The sequence below is a fragment of the Chlorocebus sabaeus genome, chromosome 7, assembly GCF_047675955.1.
Source record: "Chlorocebus sabaeus isolate Y175 chromosome 7, mChlSab1.0.hap1, whole genome shotgun sequence".
Classification (NCBI taxonomy): Eukaryota; Metazoa; Chordata; class Mammalia; order Primates; family Cercopithecidae; genus Chlorocebus; species Chlorocebus sabaeus.
Window position 1 is genome coordinate 12,291,135 of NC_132910.1, and position 18,842 is coordinate 12,309,976.

Here is an 18,842-nt window from a genome sequence, read left to right on the forward strand (position 1 = left end):
TCTCTACTAAATATACAAAAATTAACCAGGCATAGTGGTGGGGGCCTGTAATCCCAGTCACTTGTGGGGCTGAGGCAGGGAGAATCCCTTGAACCCAGGAGGTGGAGGTTGCAGTGAGCTGAGATCCCCACACTGCACTCCAGTGTGGGCAACAGAGTGAGACTCTGTCTCAAAAAAAAAAAAAAAGAAAGAAAAATTGAGCCGGGCACAGTGGCTCACACCTGTAATCCCAGCACTTTGAGAGGCCAAGGCAGGTGGATCACAAGGTCAGCAGTTTGAGACCAGCCTGACCAACATGGTGAAACCCCATCTCTACTAAAAATACAAAAAAATTAGCTGGGCATGGTGGGCGCCTGTAATCCCAGCGACTTGGGAGGCTGAGGCAGGAGAATTGCTTGAAACTGGAAGGCAGAGGTTGCAGTGAGCCGAGATTGTGCCACTGCACTCTAGTCTGGGCAATAAGAGCAAAACTCCATCTCAAAAAAAAAAAAAAAAAAAAAACACACACAGTTCCATCAGTATCCATGTCTTCATGTCTTCAACCACTGCACAATAATTCCTCTATATACTAAAACCCATCAGTAAATCTAAAGGTGAGAATTTTTCAACCTTAGGAAGGAAACCTACTTTGAAGACCTTCATAGATAATAGCACAGTTCTCTTGGGAATTCTGGACAACTACCACTTAATCTCCTTCTGGCTTCCCTTGAATTCTACCATATACAATTTCTCCCTGAGCATCTGTTTCAGAGCAGGGTGTGTGTGTGTGGCTGTGTGTGTGTGTGTGTGTGTGTAATGTGCTGTGCCCCTGCTGTCTTACTTCAGCACTGCTGCCCAAACCAAAACAGGTATGCCAGTGTGATTTCCATGCTCTCTCACCACCTCAGATGGCTTTAAATGGACTGTGCTTCGCTGGCTGGCTGGGAATCTTTCACATTGCTGGTGAGCTTGCCAAGTACCACGGACAGATCACAGCATGCATGGAGATCCTTACCCACAATTCTGATTAAGAAAATAGTAAATCAGATATACAGGAAATTTGGAAAGCAAACATCCAAAAATTACACTAAACTATCATAGAAAAGAGACTGTAATTTTTCATCCTAGTCCTACCCATGAGATTAGAACCGGTGATCCCTGTTTATTTGCAAAACAAAAAGCCTGAAAAACCAATTTGTTAATTTGACCCTGAACTGGTTTAAGTGCCCCCTGCTTTTCCTACTTGTGTAGCACTCAATCCGGTTGCCTGTTTCTTGCTACATCTTACTGACTTTCCCTAAACAGGAGTTACTGGGTTGTCCAATTAAAAGCTTTCTATTATTGCAAGTTTTTCTCGGCATTTAGCATTTGACCTAAAGAGATTTATGTTTTTTTTTCTCTGTCTTTGACTTTAAATTCTATGGTGAGGCGGGGCACGGTGGCTCATACCTATAATCCCAGCACTTTGGGAGGCTGAGGCAGACAGATCACCTGAGGTTGGGAGTTTGAGACCAGCCTTAGCAACATGGTAAAACCCCATCTCTACTAAAAATACAAAATTCGCCGGGCATAGTGGCGGGCGCCTGTAATCCCAGCTTACTCAGGAGGCTGAGGCAGGAGAATCGCTTGAACCCAGGAGGCAGAGGTTGCAGTGAGCCGAGATCGTGCCATTGCACTCCAGCCTGGGCAACAGGAGCAAATCTCTGTCTTAAAAAAAAACAAAACAAAAAAAGGACTATGATGAAATACTCAACAGGAAGGCAAATGGGGCTGCTTTCCTTTAAAATACCAGATAAAAGATGTATTTTACTGAAACACTAGCTTTTTCATTAGATAAATAAAGCTTTATGTAAAGCTAATTCTGAGAAATGTGTTAAAATTTTTCAGCATGGGAACTTGGACAAGAGACTGTTCAACAAAGGAGAACAATGTGTAACTGTCCCATGTACCCACTAACTCCCCCGTTGGGCATGGAGTACGTCACTTCTAGGTACAGTTGCTCACTTGTTCATTGAAAATGCTTCTTTTTTATTAACTAGGTTTGAGGACATGATTAGGTTGGTATCCACATCTATTGCTGAATAACAAACCACCCTGAAACTTGGTGACTTGAACCAAGCGATTATTTGCTCCCATTCTTTAGTTTGGCAACTTAATCTAGGCTCTGCTCAGTGGTACTTCTGCTCTGTGGCGACATGCATTTGCACACAGCACACAGCCAGGCTGACCTCACGCACAGGAGTTTCAGCTGAGATGGTTGTAACAGCTGAGCAAGTGAGACATTTTCCATTGATCACTCTGTCTTCCAAGGGTCTCATCCTCAAGTAGGCTAGTTCAAGCTTGTTCACAAGGTGACAGCGTTCACAAAACGCCTGAGAGTAGAGCCTGCAAAGCCTCTGGAGGCCGAAGCTCAAAGTCACACAGTGCCACTTCTGTTGCATTTATTGGTCAAAGCAAGTCACAATGGCAGCACAGATTCAAACATGTACTGGAATTTGTGGCCATTTTAATCCATCATTAGCTTTTGGTGTTGATCACCCTGAAGAAAATACAAATATAATGTGCTATCTAATTGACCTATAGAAAGTGAATCCAGGCTGGGCGCGGTGGCTCATGCCTTTAATCCCAGCACTTTGGGAGGCCAAGGTGATCACGAGGTCAGGAGTTCAAGACCAGCCTGGCCAATATGGTGAAACCCATCTCTACTAAAAATACGAAAATTAGCTGGGTGTGGTGTCACACGCCTGTAGTCCCAGCTACTCAGGAGGCTGAGGCAGAAGAATCGCTTGAACCTGGGAGGTGGAGGTTGTAGTGAGCCGGGATCGCACCACTGCACCACAGCCTGGGCGACAGAGTGAGACTCCATCTCAAAAAAAAAAAAAAAGTGAATCCAATATAAATCTATCAAATAAGAAATACTGAGGCCAGGGCATGGTGGCTCACACCTGTAATCCTAGCACTTCGGGAGGCAGAGGCAGGTGGATCACCTAAGGTCAGGAGTTCGAGACCAGCCTGACCAACATGGTGAAACCCCATCTCCACTAAAAATATAAACATTAGCTGGGCATGGTAGTGCATGCCTGTAATCCCACCTACTCAGGAGGATGAGGCAGGACAATCGCTTGAACCCCAGAGGTGGAGGTTGCAGTGAGGCAAGATTATGCTATTGCACTCCAGCCTGGGCAACAAGACTGAAACTCCGTCTTAAAAAAAAAGAAATATTATCCTAATTTAAATTTACCTCAGAAGTCTGATACATAGAGCTGCTATATGACTGAGGAAAGAAGAGGGGAGAGATTTTGGGCTTTTGATTTCATCATAAATCCTTTAGAAATATTTTGCTTTTACTTATGTGTACATATTACTTTGGTAAATTTCAATGAAAAAAAAAAAAATCCATGCAGACTCAATTCTAGGCTATCTCTCCCTCTAGCTCCAGTACTTATACTAGAAGAAAGCTATCCCAGGAAGTCCTCTACCTGGGAAGTCTCTGTAATGGGGAAGGTAATGAGAACACAGAAATGAAGGGCCTTCATGTCTCAAAATAGTATCCTACTGCTCTCCAAGAAAGAAAAATGGACAAGGGTTTGAGGCAGAGTCCAAGCTGAGGGTCCTGAGGCCATACAAACTCCTTTCTTTTCCTGGCTCCATGACCAGGGAGAGAGGGGGGGAGGACATGTGGCTGGAAGTAATTTCAGAACCCCTTTTAGCACTGGCCATGTGCCAGCATTTCTGCATCTCTATCCCTCCCCTCCCTACACCCGCCTGTCCTGCCAGAGCACACTGGACCCATACTGAGACAGAAGGGGAGGCAGGGAGCAAGGAGAACCATAGAGGAGGTCCCTTTGTTCCTAAATCCATCTTTGACTCCATGTTTTACTAGAATCTTATATTGGGGTATCTAGAGATGTGATAGTGTTGTAACCCAAAAAGAAACTCCTTGAACTGTCCCCACCAGTTAGTGTAAAAACTATCAAGATGAAAAAACCATTGAGCAAAAGGTGTAAAGTCAATTTTTTTTTTAGATGGAGTCTTACTCTATCGCCCAGGCTAGCGTGCAGTGGCGCAATCTCAGCTCACTGCAACCTCCACCTCATTCAAGCAGTTTTTCTGCCTCAGCCTCCTGAGTAACTGGGACTACAGGCATGTACCACCATGCCTGGCTAATTTTTGTATTTTTAGTAGAGACAGGGTTTCAGTATGTTGGCCAGGCTTGTCTCTAACTTCTGACCTCAAGTGATCTGCCCACCTGGGACTCCCAGAGTGCTAGGATTACAGGCATAAGCCACCATGCCTGGCCCAAAGGTGATTTTTAAATGCTTTATGAATTAATTTCATCAGATGTTTACAAGGTTATTAAGTTTGAAGAGGCCACTTACTCTAATGAAAGTGATCAAGTATTCTGGCAGGACTTGAAATCTGGGGATCTGCATAGGTCTCAGGAAATATCTTGAGGTTTTCCAGGTTCTGCTACAAGGCACATTTCCCACATATGTATGAGTGTCAGAGGTGTGTGAACCAGAGCAACTCCATCTTAAATAGGAGCTGGGTAAAATGAGGCTGCAACCTACAGTGCTGCATTCCCAGATGGTTAAGACATTCTAAGTCACAGGATGAGACAGGAGGTCAGCACAAACTACAGGTCATAAAGACCTCGCTGATAAAACAGCTTGCAGTAAAGGAGCCAGCCAGAATCAACCAAAACCAAAATGGTGACGAGAGTAACCTCTGGTCATCCTCACTGCTACACTCCCACCAGTGCCATGACAGTTTACAAATGCCACAACTACATCAGGAAGTTACCCTATATGGTCAAAAAGGGGAGGGATAAATAATCCACCCCTTGTTTAGCATAGAAATAACCATAATAATGGGGAACCAGCAGCTCTCGGGGCTGCTCTATGGAGTAGCCATTCTTTTATTCCTTTACTTTTTTTTTTTTTTTTTTTTTTTTGAGATGGAGTCTTGCTTCGTCACCCAGGCTGGAATGCAGTGGCACGATCTCAGCTCACTGCAACCTCCACCTCCTGAGTTCATGCAATTCTCCTGCCTCAACCTCCTGAGTAGCTGGGATTACAGGCATGCACCACCATACCAGGCTAATTTTTGTATTTTTAGTAGAGACGGGATTTCACCACGTTGGCCAGGCTGGTCTCGAACTCCTGACCTCAAGTGATCCACCCATCTCAGCCTCCCAAAGTGCTGGGATTACAGGTGTGAGCCACCGTGCCCAGCTCCTTTACTTTCTTAATAAATTTGCTTTCACTTTGTATTGTGGACTCCCCCTGAATTATTTCTTGTGTGAGATCCAAGAACCCTCTCTTGGGGCCTGGATTGGGACCCCCTTTCCTGAAACATATTTCTGGTGACCACAGAAGAGACTATAGTGCAGAAACCTTGACCCAACAGCTACCTTTGGGTGAGTGCTGGGGTCCAGTAACATCTTTCTGGTGACCAGGGAAGTGACTATACTGCAGAAACTCCCGACCCAAAGGCTAACATTGGGTAAGTGGTGGGGTCTGGTAACATCTATCTTGCAAACCACAAAAGGGACAATACTGAGGAGACCCCCCTCACCCACAGGAAATAGACTCCAGCAGTGACTGGACAACTTTGGTAAGTGGTGGGGTAAAGAATCAGATTGGGTTAGAGACCCAACTTAGGGGAGTTAGAGTCTCCTCTAAGACAGAGTAGGTTAGAGGCCCCTCTTAATAAAAGGCAAGGATGCTTGACTAACCTCGGGTTAGAGGCCTGACTTAGAAAGGTTAGAGTCCCTTCTAAGATTTAGGGGGTTAGAGGCCCCTCTCAGTAAAGTCTCCCACTCAGCTAAAAAGGGGTTTGGCACTGCAGACTATGCTCTTTGTATTAATCTGCCTTGCACTCTTTGCTGATGGCTGTGGGTGACAGGATTAGGCATGTACAGGATCGTGGGACATGGGAAGCTTTTTCCTCCCTCAGAGGGGAAACTTGAGAACTGATGGGACTGCCGGAAAAGATACCTTCATGACAGCAGCCGCAGCCACTGAACTTTTCAGTGTTGCTGCAATGGGTGGCTCTTTCTCTGGCCTCCCTGAGCATTTTGCCTTCCCCGCCCCGCCATAGGCAATGCTTTTTTCTCTCTCCTTTTCCTTTTTTTTTTTTTTTATCTTTTCTGCTACTCAGGGCAACCATACTGCCCAGAGTCCATGTGTTGAAACTCTAAATCGGAGGCTGTATTAAAGATGACAGGGTTGCCAGCCTCAGTGGCTCACACCTGTAATCCCAGCACTTTGGGAGGCAAAGGCGGGCGGATCACGAGGTCAGGCGTTCAAGACCAGCCTGACCAACATGGTAAAATCCCGTCTCTACTGTAAATACAAAAATTAGCTAGGCGTGGTGGCGTGCAACTGTAATCCCAGCTACTCAAAAGGCTGAGGCAGGAGAATCGCTTGATCCCAGCAGGCAGAGGTTGCAGTGAGCTGAGATAGCGCCACTGCACTCCAGCCTGGGTGACAGAGCAAGACTCTATCTCAAGAAAAAAAAAAAAGAAAGAAAGAAAGAAAGAAAAGAAAAGAAAAAGAAAAAAAGATGATAGGGTCCATCTGGGGGCAAATTTAAACCTTGCCAGTTTGATATTGGGTGCTAAGCGGAGTAGCTAATGTCTGTTTTATCACACATACTTTGCTCTAGCCAGAACAAAAAAATATTTTTCCTTTATGATGCTGCTTGGCCTCCAGGGTGATGGTGCCACAAGCTGCATCACTAGGGCCACTCATGGAAAGGGAACCCAGAAGCCTGGCATCCCGGGAAAAGGTTAAGAATTTCTTACCAGTGAGATTTCTGGCTTCTCTCTGTGCAAACAGTTGAGTGAATGGTAATAATAATAATAATAATAATAATAATTGCAAAAAGAAAAAAAAAGTCTTATCTGAAATTCCTTCTATGGAATAGGGTTCCATCAAAGCCAATTTAAAAAGAGCTTATGTGAAAAATAATTATTCTTGCTGCACTTTATACATATAATCAGGCCAAGTATAATAAAACAAATCAGTCTTACGATTTATCTTTAGTAAAAATAGGAAATTGGAGAAAAATATTATGTTTCAAGAACTATGGTACACTTGTTATTAAATTCTAGTCTCATTAGTTATTTTTAAGTTTGTTTCTGCAATTTAGGCTAACGTTGCTCATTCCTGTGAACCAAGCAGTAATCTCTGACTGCTGTTCAGAAGAAACAAGAGGAAGGGTAATGTAAAATCTGGATCAGTATTCTTATTCTGGGCACATTATAATCAACTAACAACCCCATATCAGCTTAGTTCCAACAGTTGCCCAGTTCATGAAAAGCCTTCTAATTTAGTTTACTTGGAATAACTTTACTTATCTTGCTTTACTCTTGTGGAATATATTGCTGTTGTACTCTTTGTGTAAGAATACAGGACAAGTTTACTAAATGTTTTCTTAAACACTAATCTTCCAGATATCACCTTTTGTCAAAACTCAAGAGTTATGAATGGACCTTACCATACTGATGCTGTCTGACTGAGCTCCTCTGTACCCTAATTAGCCAGAGACCCTCATAGTTAGGCAGAAATATCTTTGCCCCATATTCAGCCTGAAGAAGTTACAGAAGATAGAACTTAATCCCTCTGCAACCTTTAGGATTAAGGGTTCTCCTATAAAAGGGAGGGGGAAATGTCAGAGGCACGTGAACCAAAGCAACTCCATCTTAAATAGGAGCTGGGTAAAATGAGGCTGAAACTTACCGTGCCGCATTCCCAGATGGTTAAGGCATTCTATGACACAGGATGAGAGAGGAAGGTCAGCACAAACTACAGGTCATAAATACCTTGCTGATAAAATAGGTCGCAGTAAAGGAGCCGGCTAAAACCCACCAAAACCAAACTGGCGACAAGAGTGACCTCTGGTCGTCCTCACTGCTACACTCCAGCCAGCGCCATGACAGTTACAAACGTCAGTAAGTTACCTTATACGGTCTAAAAAGGGGAGGCATGAATAATTCACGCCTTGTTTAGCATGTCATCAAGAAATAACCACAAAAATAGGCAACCAACAGCTCTCGGGGCTGCTCCGTCTATGGAGTACCCATTTTTTTATTCCTCTACTTTTTTTTTTTTTTTTTTGAGTCAGCTCACTGCAAGCTCCGCCTCCCGGGTTCACGCCATTCTCCTGCCTCAGCCTCCCCAGTAGCTGGGACTACAGGTGCCCGCCACCACGCCCGGCTAATTTTTTTTGTATTTTCAGTAAAGACGGAGTTTCACCGTGTTAGCCAGGATGGTCTCAATCTCCCGACCTCGGGATCCGCCCGCCTCGGCCTGCCAAAGTGCTGGAATTACAGGCGTGAGCCACTGCGCCCGGCCATTATTCCTCTATTCTCTTACTAAACTTGGTTTTTACTGCGGACTTGCCCTGAATTCTTTTTTGCGCGAGATCCAAGAACCCTTGGGGTTCTTGGGGTCTGGATCCTGACCCCTTTCTTGTAACATGAGTACAGCCCAGAAGAGTCTGGGCTTTGCTCACACCAGAGTCTTCTGGTATCTCCAGAAGATTCCTTTCCTCTGGAGTTCATTGACTTGAGGGACCAAGGCCCTGAAATCCCTGACTTCATCTGAATGGGGTGGACTGATCTTGCGCTGCCTGCTGTAAACCATCTACCGACCACAGACAGGACTCCAACAAGCCAAAGTGAAGAATTTAAAGGCGTGTGTGTGTGTGTGTGTGTGTGTGTGTGTGTGTATGCCCTGCAGATGAGGAAAACACCCAAAAGGTGCAGAATTAAGAGAGAAAATGCAGCTGGGCGCGGTGGCTCAGGCCTGTAATCCCAGCATTTTAGGAGGCCGAGGCGGGCGGATCACCTGAGGTCGGGAGTTTGAGGGCAGCCTGGCCAACATGGAGAAACCCCCTCTCTAAAAAAAAAAAAAAAAAAAAAAAAAAAAAAAAAAAAAAATACAAAAATTAGCCGGGTGGGGTGATGCATACTTGTAGTCCCAGCTACTCAGGAGGCTGAGGCAGAAGAATCGCTTGAACCCAGGAGGCGGAGAGTGCAGTGAGCCAAGATTGTGCCAATGCACTCCAGCCTGGGCAACAAGAGGGAAACTCCCTCTCAAAAAAAAAAAAAAAAAGAGAAAATTCCTATGCCTATTATTGCTATCAGTGCTATTACTGCTGTGGCTGGTCAAGGAGAAATGAAACAGGGCAGGACAGCACAAAAAGCAGCTTACATTTTTATAAGATTTAAAATTAAGCAAAATACAACACAAGTGTCCAGTGGACACCAAGCAAGCAGATAGAAAGCCATTTGGGGGACATTTGTTGCTCTCACGGCTTCCTGCTTTCTAGAGTCGGTTATTGGTTCTGGGACACCGAGAGACACTGGCCAACTATAAGTGTCTTCAACTCAAGTGATACTCTAATAAGTGAATCAGATGAGACAAATAGCAAGGCTGTAATACAGCAGGCTCACAGGCCCAAGAATGAAGAACTTTTTCAAACAAATCCAAAACTTTGTGACATATTCTTTTGAGATGGGGTCTTGCTTTGGCGCCCAGGGTGGAGTGCAGTGGCGTGATCTCAACTCACTGCAATGTCTGCCTCCCAGGTTCAAGTAATTCTCTCGCCTCAGCCTCTCAGGTAGCTGGGACTACAGGCGTGCATCACCATGCCCAGCTAATTTTTGTATTTTTTGGTAAAGATGCGGTTTTGCCATGTTGGCCAGGCTGGTCACAAACTCCTGAGCTCAAGTAATCCGCCCACCTTGGTTACGGCTGTAAAGAACTGCACACACAATGAATACAGTGGCTTATCTAAAAATGCCGGCTTATGCTATCTCAGATCTCTCTGTACAAGTAGAATCAGGGCCGGGCATGGTGGCTCACACCTGTAATCATTGCACTTTGGTAGGCTGAGGAGGGCAGATTGCTTGAGCCCAGGAGTTTGAGACCAGCCTGGGCAACATAAGTGAGATCTTGTCTGTAGAAATAATAAAGAAAATTAGCCGGCATGGTGGCATATGCCTGTAGTCCCAGCTTCTTGGGAAGTGGAGGTGGGAGGATCACTTAAGCCGGGGGCTGTCAAGGCTGCCGTGAGCTGAGATCATGCCACTGAACTCCAGACTGGGCAACAGAGTGAGATGCTCTCAAATAAAAAAATAAAAATAAAGCAGAATCAGGGTATGACTGTTTTATACATTTACTTTTATGTCAAAAGGATGAAATTAATCTGCCAAGTGTTGGTAGATTATGGTCTTTAGTAAATTTATTTATTTTTTGAGGAGCCTCACACCGTTACCCAGGCTGGAGGGCAGTGGTGCAATCTCTGCTCACTGCAACCTCCACCTCCCAGGTTCAAGCAATTATCCCGCCTCAGTCTCCTGAGTAGCTGGGACTACAGGCGCTCACCACAACACCTGGCTAATTTTTGCATTTTTAGTAGAGATGGGGTTTCACCATGTTGACCAGACTAGTCTCGAACTCCTGACCTCAGGTGATCCACCTGCCTTGGCCTCCCAAAGTGCTGGGATTACAGACCTGAGTCACTGTGCCCAGCCAGTCTTTAGTAAATTTAAACTGGTGGTTAGATGTCATAATAAAGGGAAGCCAGTAAGATGTTACTCATTATTGTTTGTTGTTTTAATAAACACTGAATTAAACATTCCAAATACACCTTCTGTATAAAAAGAAACTTTTAATATAATGCCTCTAAAACTTAGGTACTATTGGAAAATATGAAAGTGTTTGTTTGTTTTGAGACGGAGTCTTGCTCTATTGCCAGGCTGGAGTGCAGTGGCACAATCTTGGCTCACTACAACCTTGGCCTCCTGGGTTCAAGCTATTCTCCTGCCTCAGCCTCCCAAGTAGCTGGGACTACAGGTGCATGCCACCACGCCCAGCTAATTTTTGCATTTTTAGTAGAGACGGGGTTTCACCATGTTGGCCAGAATGGTCTCAATCTCTTGACCTCGTGATCCACCCGCCTCAGCCTCCCAAAGTGTTGGGATTACAGGCGTGAGCCACCACGCCCGGCTAAGTAGTTCTATCTTAAGAACACAAGGATAGGCTGGGTGCGGTGATGCATGCCTGTAATCCCGGCACTTTGGGAAAGGAAACAAAGGAAGGAAAGGAAGAAAAGAAGGAAGAAATTCGACTTTAGGCCGTGGCTCACACCTGTAATCCCAGCACTTTGGGAGGCCGAGGGGGGAGTGGATCACCTGAGGTCGGGAATTCAACACCATCCTGACCAACATGGTGAAACCCCATCTCTACTAAAAATACAAAAATTAGCTGGGCATGGTGCAGGCACCTGTAATCCTAACTACTTAGGAGGTTGAGGCAGGAGAATCGCTTGAACCTGGGAGGCAGAGGTTGCAGTGAGCCTAGATCGCACCACTGCCCTCCAGCCTTGGTGACAGAGCGAAGACTCTGTGTCAGGAAAAGAAAAAAAAAAAAGAAATTCAACTTTATAAGATATTAAGGGACATCATGCTGATTTTGGAAATGTTAAGAAGTAGAAAACAGAATATTTAAGAGACCATAACAAATTATGATATTTATGGATATTCCTTTAGACTTATACTAACTTACTAGATTTCAAAGATATAGGGGTCCGATTTTTTTTTTTTTTTTTTCCTTGAGAAGGAGTATCACTCTGTTGCCCAGGCTGGAGTGTAGTGGAGCAATCCTAGCTCATTGCAACCTCCACCTCCCGGGTTCAAGCAATTCTCCTGCCTCAGCTTCCTGAGTAGCTGGGATTACAGGCGTGTGCCATCACACCTGGCTAATTTTGGTATTTTTAGTAGAGATGGGGTTTCACTGTGTTGGCTAGGCTGGTCTTGAACTCCCAACATTAAGTGATCTGCCCACGTCAGCCTCCCAAAGTGCTAGGATTACAGCGTGCGCAACTACGCCCAATCAGATCTGATTTTGTAATAACCTATAACATTTAGGATTTAGTAATACAATAGTAGATAACTTACATCTACAAAATGAACGTGGATCAGCATGAAGTTGTGAGAGGTGTGGTATTAATAAAAATAAGCGCATTAGGTTGTAAATGCTGATTCCATGTTGAGAAATCATGCATTTCAATCCGCATATACAAGTAAGTAACAAGTTAACAGTAAGCAGTTAACAGTGGTTAATTCTGGAGAAGAAACAAATTAAAGAGAGTTAGTAGGAAGAGAGCTAATCAAGATGAATTCGAGAATGTAATTGTGTGATTTGTGACCCAAACATTATCTAATTAGAGCACATAAAGGAAGACATGAAAATTGTGGTATTTCAAAGTTAATAAAAGTTAGGATATTGTTCTCTAAGATTGCCTCTTCTGGTAGAATCTTCAGTACTGGTAAATTTCCATTTGCAGTTTATCCCTTAAGATCTTCCATCAAGCTTTCATAAATTTTAAATCTTATAGTACTGTTATGACTTATACAGACGTTTGATGTAGCTGAGTTTGAATGTCTTTGGTCACAAATTGGAACCCTTCAGTGTATTAACAGACTGTATAAACTCTCATTCAAGGAGCTGAGCACCCCAGCCCCCAACAGCTGAATGAGGTAAAGTGAATGACTGTCATAGGTCACAACACATTAATCAAATTAAAAATTAAGTCTACACCAACACTGGTGTAGAAATTAGCAATGATATAAAAGAAATGAGAAGGGAAAGTTCTTCTTGACTGGAGAAATTTATCAGCTAATATATAAGGTATGATAGTAGTAACTGATTCAAGCAAGAATCAATAGATGTTAAAATCAGTAGGTTTGTTGAGGAAGGAGACTCAATGTATCCTCCCACAGAATTATGAGAAGAAACCTTACAGTAGAGAAATCTGGCAGACAACCACCTAACACAACAAATATTGGAATAAGCTGACATCATGTGCCTTCTGATGTAATTTAACAGAGTTAAGTATCCTTGCCAAAATGCATAACCTGAACTGAAGCTGGAAGAAACAGAAAAAAACAAATTAAGGGACATTCTTTAAACATCTGGTGCACACCCTTTAAAGTGTCATTGTTAAAGACAAAGGCTAAGGAATTGTTCCAAGTTAAAGGAAACTGAAGAAATGTAACAACTGCAATGGATAATAAATGGAGGGGATTAGGTATCAAGATATTTATGTTTGAAAAGACATTTGTTGAGCATCCCAAATCCAGAAATCTGAAACTTTCTGAGCACTAACATGATGCTCAAAGGAAATGCTCATTGAACCATTTCAGATTTTTGATTTTCAAATTCGGGATGCTCAACTGGTAAGTATAATGCAAATAGTCAAAAATCCAAAATTCGAAACACTGTAGTCCCAAGCTTTTTGGTTAAGGGATACTCAATCTGTAGAGACTGTATATTAGAACATTACATTAATTTTGCTGGGTGCAGTCGCTCACGCCTGTAATCTCAGCACTTTAGAAGGCCAAGGTGAGCAGATCACTTGAGGCCGTGAGTTCCAGAGTCTGGCCGACATAGTGAAACCCCGTCTCTACTAAAAACACAAAAATTAGCCAGGAGTGGTGGCATTCGCCTGTAATCCCAGCTACTCAGAAAGCTGAGGCACGAGAATGGCTTGAAACCAAACCTGGGAGGTGCAGGTTGCAGTGAGCTAAGATTGTGCTAGACGACTGTCTCAAAAAAAATTTTTTTAAATAATCTTCAATGTCCCAAATGTATTATATTGATTGTAGAAGAAAATGCCCTTATCCTTAGGAGATACAAATGACATATTTAGAAAGGGTATATCTGCAACTGAATTTCTAATGGTTTAGCAAATAACATAAATATATAGAAAGCAAATGTGAGTGGTGAATCCAACTGAGGAGTACGTTTTTTTTTTTTTTTTTTTTTTTTTTTTGAGACAGAGTCTCACTCTGTCACCCAGGCTGGAGTGCAATGGCACGGTCTCAGCTCACTGCAACCTCCACCTCTGGGTTCAAGCGATTCTCCTGCCTCAGCCTCCTGAGTAGCTGGCATTACAGGAGTGTGCCACCATGCCTGGCTAATTTCTGTATTTTTAGTAGAGATGGGGGATTCACCATGTCAGCCATGCTGGTCTTGAACTCCTGAGCTCAAGTGATGTGCCCGCCTTGGCCTCCTGAAGTGCTGGGATTACAGGCGTGAGCCACCACGCCCGTCCTAGTATACCATTCTTTCAATGTCTCTATGAGCTTGAACCTCTCTCAAAATAAAGTTGAAAAAAATCTCTTTTTCGGCCAGTTGTTTCAATGTCTCTGGAAGCCTGAACTTTCTCAAAACAAAGTTGAAAAAAGTATCTTTTTTGGCCAGGTGCAGTGGCTCACCCCTGTAATCCCAGCACTTTGGGAGGCCAACGTGGGAGAACTACTTCAGGTCAGGAGTTCGAGACCAGCCTGGCCAACAGGCGAAACCCCATCTCTACTAAAAATACAAAACTTAGCCAGGTGTGGTGGCGCATGCCTGTAGTCCCAGCTACTTGGGAAGCTGAGGCAAGAAAATTGCAGTGAGCCGAGGTTGCAGTGAAACAAGATCGCACCACTGCATTCCAGCCTGGATGACAAAGCGAGACCCTGTCTCAAAAAAAAAAAAAAACAATAATCTTTTTCAAAGCTTGCTATTTCTTGATACTTGGGATGACTCTCCTTACTTTTTTTTTTTTTTGAGATGGAGTTTCGCTCTTGTTGCCCAAGTTGAAGTGCAATGGTGTGATCTTGGCTCACTGCAAACTCTGCCTCCCAGGTTCAAGCAATTCTCCTGCCTAAGCCTCCCAAGTAGCTGGGACTATAGGCATGTGCCACCATGCCCGACTAATTTTGTGTTTTTTCAGTAGAGATGGCATTTCTCCATGTTGGCCAGGCTGGTCTCAAACTCCCAACCTCACATGATCCACCCGCCTCGGTCTCCCAAAGTGCTGGGATTACAGGCGTGAGCCACCACGCCTGGCAATTCTCCTTACTTTGTTAGGCATCCAGAAAGAAAACAGTCTGTTTACAAAGAGATTTCTAAGTTATCAGAATTTTAAAATCACAGTAAAACTACCATTGTGTATTAGTTAATATCAATATACACATACTATTCTTGGCCTAGGCAATTAACTCTTTGTCCCAATAAGGGCCAGTATGTGAAAATAAAAGCATTGTGGCTCTTATGGAAATGTTAACAGATCGACACAAAGGCTTACATACTACTTACATACCAGTAAAATGCTCACTACTTCACAAACCATGCAAAAAAGATGAGCTATACAACTTAACCAGAAATTGAGAACGCACCTTTTCTTTAGTAGTTGGTTTGTTATCTAGTGAAAGAAGTCTTAATGCTAGTACTATATGCCAAGCAAATGCCACTCTATAGATAGATGTGCTACACATCCACTTTATAGATGAGGAAACAGGCTTAGTAAAGTTAAAATGATCTGCCTGATTATGGAAGAGAAGCCCCTTGTAAACCTGGCTCCCACTGCAGGGCCCACAAAGCTCCTGATACAGTGAACTTCAAATCCTTTGAAAAGAGCCACTTTCAGCTGGGCGCGGGGGTGGCTCACACCTGTAATCACAGCACTTTGGGAGGCCGAGGCAGGCAGAATAGGAGGTCAGGAGATGGAGGCCATCCTGACCAACATGGTGAAACCCTCTCTCTACTAAAAATACAAAAATTGGCTGGGCATGGTGGTGGGTGCCTGTAATTCCAGCTACTCCAGGAGGCTGAGGCTGGATAATTGTTTGAACCAGGGAGTTGGAGGTTGCAGTGAGCAGAGATCGCACCACTGTACTCCAGCCTGGGCGACAGAGCGAGACTCCGTCTCAAAAAGAAAAAAAATAAGAAAAGCCACCACTCTCTTCACACTGACCTCCCTGAGTAGCAAATGTTAGCATATGGGTCTTAGAACTTTCATCAATCTGCCTTTATGAAGCTGAGGATGAGTTTCAATAGGCTGCTCACCCTACTATACTGTTAACTCTTCCTACATTCAACCCAAGTGAGACCCTTGGGAAGAAAAAGGGATGGAGCAACAAGGCAAGTGTGAATGTGTAATATATGTAAAAACCCTTACCAGGGACAGTTGTGGGAAAGCAACAGCAGAAGACTGGAGAAAGACCTTGTACCAATTACTTCATTCATTAAACACACCAAATCAGATTATCAAAGGATTTATATATTCAAGATAAACTCCCCACATATCCCAGATGAGCTAGAAAATTCCATGCTACTCATCATCGACTCTACCATAATAAAATCAATGCTTAGAAAATTCATTTTGTGGTCGGGCATACTGGCTCACACCTGGAATCCCAGCACTTTAGGAGGTCGAAGCGGGTGGACTGCTTGAGTCCAGGAGTTCAAGACCAGCCTGGGGAACAAGGCAAAAAACCCTGTCAATAAAAAGAAAGAAAGAAAGAAAAAAAAAAACCAGCTGGGTGCGTGGCATGCACTTGTAGTTCCAGCTACTCCAAGAGGCCGAGCCGGGAGGATTGCTTGAATCCAGAAGGTTGAGGCAGCAGCAATGAGCCATGATGGTGCCACTGCACTACAGCCTCGGCAACAGAGCAAGACCCTGTCTCAAGGGAAAAAAAAATTCATTTTGCTTTGTTGCTGATAAGGAGTTTTGCAGGAAGTGGAAAGAGGGTGAATAACTCACCAATCCAAATATGAAATACCCTTCTCCAGACTCAGAATCTTCCAGATCTGATGCTGCGTCAAAACAAAATGTGGCGGGGCATGATGGCTCATGCCTATAATACGCTTTTGAGAGGATGCAGGTGGTGTGGTGGGGCAGGTCTGTAGTCCCAGCTACTCAGGCTGAGGCAAGAGGACCGCTTGAGCCCAGGAGTTGAAGGCTGCAGGGACTGTGATCATGCCACCACACCCCAGCCTGGGAGAGAGTAAGACCTTTTCTCAAAACAAAAAAACAACAGGCCGGGCATGGTGGCTCACGCCTGTAACCCCAGCACTTTGGGAGGCCAAAGTGGGAGGAATACTTCGGCTCAGGAGTTCGAGACCAGCCTGGGCAACATGGTGAAACCCCGTCTCTACTAAAATACAAAAATAAGCTGGGCATTGCGGCGGACACCTGTAATCCCAGCTACTCAGGAGACTGAATCTCTTGAACCTGTCTTGTAGGAGGCCGAGGTTACAGTGAAAGATCATGCCATGGCACTCCAGCCTGGGCAACAGAGCAAGACTCCATCTGGGAGGGGGGAACACAGGCTGGGCACAGTGGCTCATCTGTAACCCCAGCATTTAGGGAGACTGAGGTGGGAGGATCATCTGAGCCCACCCTGGGAAACGAAGTGAGGACTCCATCTCATTTTATAAAAAACAAAGTAACAGCAACCGGGTGCTGTAATCCCAGCACTTTGGGAGGCTGAGGCAGGTGGATCATGAGGTCAGGAGATTGATACCACCCTGGCCAACATGGTGAAACTCCGTCTCTACTAAAAATACAAAAATTAGCCAGTGTGGCGGCACACGCCTATAGTCCCACCTACCTGGGAGGCTGAGGCAGGATAATCGCTTGAATCCGAGACGGAGGTTGCAGTGGGCCAAGATTGCACCACTGCACTCCAGCCTGGCAACAGAGCAAGACTCCATCTCAAAAAAATTAAAAAATAACAAAATGCCATCATATTGCTTCAAAGCCCCACGTGGCCAGAGAGGTCTCTCAACTCTTCCCTAAATTGCACAAAAGTATATGCCTTGCTCAACATACAGTTCAACTGTTTTAAGTTTCTTTCTGTTAACAGAGGAAGCAGAGGCTTACTACGAGATGTATCACTTTCCCTTGGGTTTCTTCTCAGAGCTTCATTAAACACAATAAAAGCTTAAAATCATGCCCTGGCACCAATGAACACTGTACTGTGTAACTCAATTTATCTTCCTGTCCAAACATCTGGTGGTGGGACGCAGCAGCTCACACCTATAATCTCAACACTTTGGGAGGCCAAATCGGGAGGATTACTTGAGGCCAGGACTTTGACACCAGCCTGGGCAATATAGTGAGACCTCATGTCTATTTTAAAAAAAAAAAAACGGCCGGGCGCGGTGGCTCAAGCCTGTAATCCCAGCACTTTGGGAGGCCGAGACGGGCGGATCACGAGGTCAGGAGATCGAGACTATCCTGGCTAACACGGTGAAACCCCGTCTCTATTAAGAAATACAAAAAACTAGCTGGGCAAGGTGGCGGGCGCCTGTAGTCCCAGCTACTCGGGAGGCTGAGGCCGGAGAATGGCGTGAACCCGGGAGGCGGAGCTTGCAGTGAGCTGAGATCCGGCCACTGCACTCCAGCCTGGGCGACAGAGCGAGACTCCGTCTCAAAAAAAAAAAAAAAAACAAAACATCTGGCCACAGTGGCTCACACCTGTAATCCCAGCACTTTAGGAGGCTGAGGCGGGTGGATCACGAGGTCAGGAGTTCAAGACCAGCCTGGCCAACTAAAACTACAAAAATTGGCCAGGCGCGGTAGCAGGCATCTGTGATTCCAGCTACTTGGGAGGCTGGGGAAGAAGAGTCACTTGAACCCAGGTAGCAGAGGTTGCAGTAAGCCAAGATCATGCCACTGCACTCTAGCCTGGGTGACAGAGACTGTTTCAAAATTCACTAATTCCAGGCCTGCTACTGAATCAAAATGCACTAATTCCAGGCCTGCTACTGAAAAGGGATACGCATATTAAAACTATTAAGGGGACTTGTGGTTGGGAAGTAATTACTATTTAAAATCTTGTGTGAATTGTCCAATTTCTTCCCCACCTCCCACCAAGCAGTGTATGCTTTGGGTTACTACCCATACTGGATTGTTACCTCAAACATGCTGTGACTTTTCTACCTACAACTGGTCACCTGTGATAAATACATACTTTTTTAAGACGGAGTCTCACACTGTCGCCTGGGCTGGAG